This window comes from Tenrec ecaudatus, chromosome X (assembly GCF_050624435.1).
Source record: "Tenrec ecaudatus isolate mTenEca1 chromosome X, mTenEca1.hap1, whole genome shotgun sequence".
NCBI classification, from domain to species: Eukaryota; Metazoa; Chordata; class Mammalia; order Afrosoricida; family Tenrecidae; genus Tenrec; species Tenrec ecaudatus.
The window spans coordinates 55,167,359-55,173,358 of NC_134548.1; positions in this window are offsets into that span (position 1 = coordinate 55,167,359).

The following is a 6,000-nucleotide window of genomic DNA, read 5'->3' on the forward strand; positions in this document are numbered from 1 at the left end:
TCTCGCCTAGATGGCCGCTTGTTTAACTTCAAACCTTTAAGACCACAGACACTATATTTTTTGATAGCCAGACTCCATCAGCTTTCTTCACCACATTTGCTTAGGCACCCTCTTTGTCTTCAGCGATTGTGTCCGGAAGTTGAGCATCATGGAATGCCAGTTTAATAGAACAAAGTATTCTTTGTACTTGAGTGGAGGCCCAATGTCCATCTGCTACCTTAATTTTGAGCCTATAAATATATGCACATAAATTTATTTCCCCATCCTCATGTATAAATATATTTGCTTATGTACATGACTTCATTCATTTAGACCTCTATAAATGCATGCCCTTTGCCTCCTAGCTCTTTCCTCTATTTCCCTTTACTTTCCTCTTGTCCCACTATCATGCTCAGACTTCATTTGGGTTACAGAAATTCCTCTTTGTTACATTACCCTTGGTCACGGCCTATCAGGCCTCCTACATCCTCCTCACCGATTTGGATCACTTGTTGTTCCCTTGTCCCTGGGTTTATTAACACCACTTCCCCCTCCCCCCCCCCCCGCATCTCACCATCTCCCATGTCCCTCCAGAACTGTCGGTCCCATTGTTTTCTCCTCCAGATTGTTCATCTAGCCTATCTCATTTAGACAGACCTGCAGAAAGAGAGTGTTTTGAAAATGATGATGGCAACATATGTACAAATGTGCTTGACACAATGTATGGATGGATGGATGGAGTGTGATAAGTGCTGTATGAGCCCCCAATAAAATGATTTTTTAAAAAAGTTACAGTCTGGGAAACTCACAGAGGCAGTTCTACCCTGTTCTATAGGGTCACTATGAGCCAGCATCAACTTGATGGCAGTGAGTTTGGTTTTAGAGTTTGGTCAATCAGCTTGGTAAACACTCAACACACACTCAGACACAACAGTGTCTTGGAAAGTGTGAGTCTCCAGTAATAAAAATGATAGTTCTCCCACAAATTAGTGTTTCTAAAAAATCAAATATCCCAATCAAACTCACTGCCATTGAGTCGATGCTGACTCGTAGCGAGCCTGTAGAACAGAGTAGATTGGTTGCAGTTTATGAGAGTAGGAAGCCACATTTTTCTCCCACAGAGTGGCTGGCAGTTTTGAACTGCCAATTTAACCGCCCAGTGTGGCTCCTATAAATTCCAAAGTGGAACTTAGATATCTGATGCTAAAATTCTCATGGTGGTTTCTGGGATGTTTTGATCAAGGACATAATAGAATTCATTCAATAAAGGGGAAAATATGAGACAGAATTTCAAATTCTTGTTGGAAATGAGACTTAGTGGGTTCATGGACACCGGAGGAACCCCGAACCTAATGTCTGGAAAGAACTTTTAAGCCTTGAACCAAAACTATCACATGAAGTCATCTGTATACAAAACCATTTGACCCTGGTGGTGTAGTGGTAACACCTCAGTCTGTGATCTGCATGGTCGGCTGTTCAAAACCACCAGTGAACAGTTTCAATCTCTGAAAACCACAGGGGGTCACTATGAGTCAGCCTTGACTCGGTGGCTGTGAGTTTGGATTTGGGGTTTTGAGGTGGTTTTTTTTTTTTTTTTAATTTTAACAATTTATTGGGGCTCATACAATTCTTTTCACAGTTCATACATATACATACATCAATTGTATAAAGCACATCTGTACAGTCTTTGCCCTAATCATTTTTTTCTCTTTTCTTCTTTTACATTTTATTAGGGACTCATACAACTCTTACCACAATCCATACATATACATACATCAATTGTATAAAGCACATCCATACATGAGGTGGTTCTTTTAGCAAAGAATTTTTATCTTGAGCAGTGTGCCTTTTAAAAGAATTATCCATATGAGATTAAATGGACAACAAAACTGGAAAACACGGACAAGAACTTTCGAGTCTAAGTTAGTTGGGGCCCATATGGGCATAGACAGGAGGAACAGTGACAGAATGTGAAGACTGTAACCATTGTAAATGAACCACACGTGTGAAAGCTTTTGAACAGGGGTATGTTTTGTTGTGTATATTTGCATCAAAAATTAAATTTAAAATTCGATAGCATCTTAAATATCTAAGGAGGACATTTTAAAAAGAATGAGAAAGAAGACAGCATTATCTTACCAAATGAAAAAATATTATGAAACTCTAGTAATTAAAACAATGTCAATGCGACAGAAAACCAACTCCAAAAATTGACTTGGATTTTTATGCAAATTAATAAATGATAAAAATGACACTTCAAATTATTAGAGAGAATAAAATGCTTTGAGACTAAGTTATTGTCTTTTTTGATGGGATTGCAGCCCTAAATTCCACAAGTCAGAAAAATTTATTTCATACTGGTTAGAGACCTAAAAGTAAAATAATAATTTTTTAGAATTTGTTTTAAGTTAAAAATGACTCTGGGTATTGGAAGGCCTTCTCAAAGAAAACACAACCTCACCCCACCTCCCACAGAGAACAAACAACAACTTTAACAAGATTCATTCACTATTGGCTATGTATTCCTGGTGTTTTATCTTTTTAAAAAATATATAGATAATTTTTATTGAATCTATAAAAAAAAGATTTTCCAATTGAATAAAACTTTCCTTGAAATTGGTGTTTGATTGATGACTGTCTCAATTAGATCAATTAAATGCATTAATTTTTTTACCTAGGACCAGGCTAATTTTTTTAATTAAATCATTTTGTTGGGGGCTTGTACAACTTTTATCACAATCCACACATACATTCATTGTGTCAAGCACTTGTGTACACTTGTTTCCCTCATCATTCTCCAAACATTTGCTTTCTGCTTGAGCCCCTGGAATTTGATCCTCATTTTCCCCCTTTCCCTACTCCCTTCCCCCACGAACCCTTGATAATTTATAAATTATTATTATTTTGTCATGCCTTACACCGTCCAACGTCTCCCCTCACCCACTTCTCCGCTGTCCATCCCCCAGGGAGGAGGTTATATGTAGATCCTTGTAATCTGTTCCCCCTTTCTCCCTTACCTTCCCTCCACCCTCCTGATATTGTCACTCTCAGCACTGGTCCTGAGGGGTTCATCTGTCCTGGATTCCCTGTGTTTCCAGTTTCTATCTGTAACAGTGTACATCCTCTGGTTCAGCTGGATTTGTAAGGTAGAATTGGGATCATGATAGTGGAAAGAACTAGAGGAAAGTTTATGTTTCATTGTTGCTGCCCTGCACCCTGACTGGCTTGTCTCCTCCCCGCGACCCTTCTGCATGAGGCTGTCCAATTGCCCACAGATGGGCCCTGGGTCCCCAATCTGCACTCCCCATCATTCACAATGATATGATTTTTTTGGTCTTTGATGCCTGATACCTGATCCTTTTGACGCCTTGTGATCACAGAGGCTGGTGTGTTTCTCCCATGTGGGCTTTGTTGTTTCTCAGTTAGATGGCCACTTGTTTATCTTCAAGACTTTAAGACCCCAGACTCTATATCTTTTGATAGCCAGGCACGATCACCTTTCTTCACCACATTTGCTTATGCACAGGCTGGTGTGCTTTGTTGTTTCTCAGGCATTGTATCTTTTTTTAAAAACAATTTATTAGGGGCTCATACAACTCGTATCACAGTTCATACATATACATACATCAATTGTATAAAGCACATCTGTACATTCTTTGCCCTAATCATTTTTTCTCCTCTTTTCTTTTTTTACATTTTATTAGGGACTCATACAACTCTTATCACAATCCATACATATACATACATCAATTGTATAAAGCACATCCATACATTCCCTGCCCCAATCATTCTCAAAGCATTTGCTCTCCAATCAGGCATTGTATCTTTATGAACACATTTTCATCCTCACAACAGATCTCGGAGGATGTTACCTGTCAGGTTCTGGGTCTGTTGTCGGCTGTGACAAACTATAAAGACACATGGAGATGAGGAGCAGAGCGCACAATTTGATTGTTGGATTTGTAATTGCCAACGTGGAGGTAACACTCTAACATGACAAGGGGTTCAAAAGACTGAAAAGGGGAGAGAGATATTTATACAGGAGGGCTAGGGGCTACATATAAATCACAAGTTAATCTATTTTTCATTACAGCCTTTCTGCCCAAGTAAACTGCATACACAAATGCTTTAAAATTATTTCACTGGGGGCTCTTATATCTCTTATAACACCCTTTTAAAAGGAACCTTCTTATTCTCTTCTTGGAACACATTTATTTAACCACAAACTCTAACTTTGTCAAACATCAGTTACAGACATTCTTTATCAGAGCAAAACATTTTTACCTTAGGCTTACATAAGCCCGATTTACTCAAGGGGGTGTGCATATTCGGGTGGCAGAAGAGGAAAAGGAATGGAAGACAAAGAAAGTTTGGGTTCAGCCCTATGGGGTCCACTCCAGGTGCCTCAGTTTCTAGTGATTACTGGCGAATGTCCCATCTCTGGAATCAGTAAACTTCTTGACTCTTTGTTCTTTCTCCAAGAGTTACAGTTGCTTCTTTTATCTCAGGAGCATTGGGGAAGTCTTTTGAAGAATAGTGTGCATTCCTCTGTAGAACACAGAGTATCGTTCACCTTTGTTATAGCTACTGAGGCTCTCATTAATTGAATGGCATCAACTGCTTCACTAATTTATTTAGAGTGATGAAATGTTGTGGCTGTCTTCCAGGGGAAGGGAAAGGGGGGAGGGCAACCTGGGGTACTATTGTTAGAAAAGCCAGTCTTGAAAAGTCAATGTCCCTAAAGTCCCTGAAAGGAAGGTAAGGTGCCACTTTAAAATCTTCTCCACCCCTCACTCCACCACTGCCAAGTGTCTCTGAATTTAGACTTTGATAGATTTTCTCTCTCCTTGACTATGGATTTTATTGAAAATCTTCTGATCACACTTAGATTGGTGTGCTTTCTTCTGCATAACCTGATTGACAGTCCCTTTAGATGGCTGGTTATTTTAGGACAAGCCTTTAAGAATCCAGCCACTATCCTTTGTGATAGCCAGGAGCTAACTATCTAATTTCTTCACAATGCCTCCCTGCAATTCCTAATCTTCAGTGATCCCTTTAGGAATAATAAGGAGTAGGGTCACATTAGGGGAACTACCGTAAATACTCAAATATAAGCCGACCCGAGTATAAGCCGAGGTCCCTAATTATTACCTGGGAAACCAGAAAAACTGACTCGAGTATAAGCCTAGGGTGGGAAATGCAGGATATGAATTAACACAGAGACCAGAGGGGAGAGACGGAGCTCAGCCACAGACACCTTACCAGTTAAGCTGTGAATCACTACGGGTGGTTCTGCGAATCGGAGCCGTCCACGTCATAGGATGGCTCTGATTGGTTAGATGTGAGTAAACAAACATCCAAAGCCCTGCAGTGTCAGCGGGGCTTTGAATGAACAGCGGAGGAACGGCAATCCCCCTGGAGATGTTACACCTTGCTGGGGTACCACTGACCCGTGTATAAGCCGAACCCCAGTTTTTCAGCACATTTTTTTTTTTTTGTGCTGAAAAACTCGACGTATACACGAGTATATACGGTACTTGTTTCATATGACCATCATGTCGAGTGCAACTTAGAGTGACCTTGTAGGTCGGAGTAGAACTGCCTCTGGGTTTCTTAGACGGCGAATCCTTGCAGGAGTAGAAAGCTGCAGTTCTCTACCGAAGAGCAGCTGGTGGTTTAAAACTGCTAACCCTGCAGTTGGCAACCCAACCCGCAACCTACTGCGCCACCAGGGCTCCTGTTATGTAACTGGGGAGCCTTTAATACAAGGGTTCAAATCCATTGATGGAATAAGCATCGTTAATATCTATGAGCCACTTTATTTGTAGTTTGGTAGTATTCTGGATGAAAGCATTGGGAGTGATTTTTATACAACAGTGAATTGTTCTAATTATAATGATGATAATGCTAAGTATTGTCATCAGTTATTCTTTCCATTGTGGCAGATACATTTTTTAATCACAAACAAACATTTATTTTAGGAGATGAGAAGTCTGTGTTCAAAGCTGTTGACATCTGGAA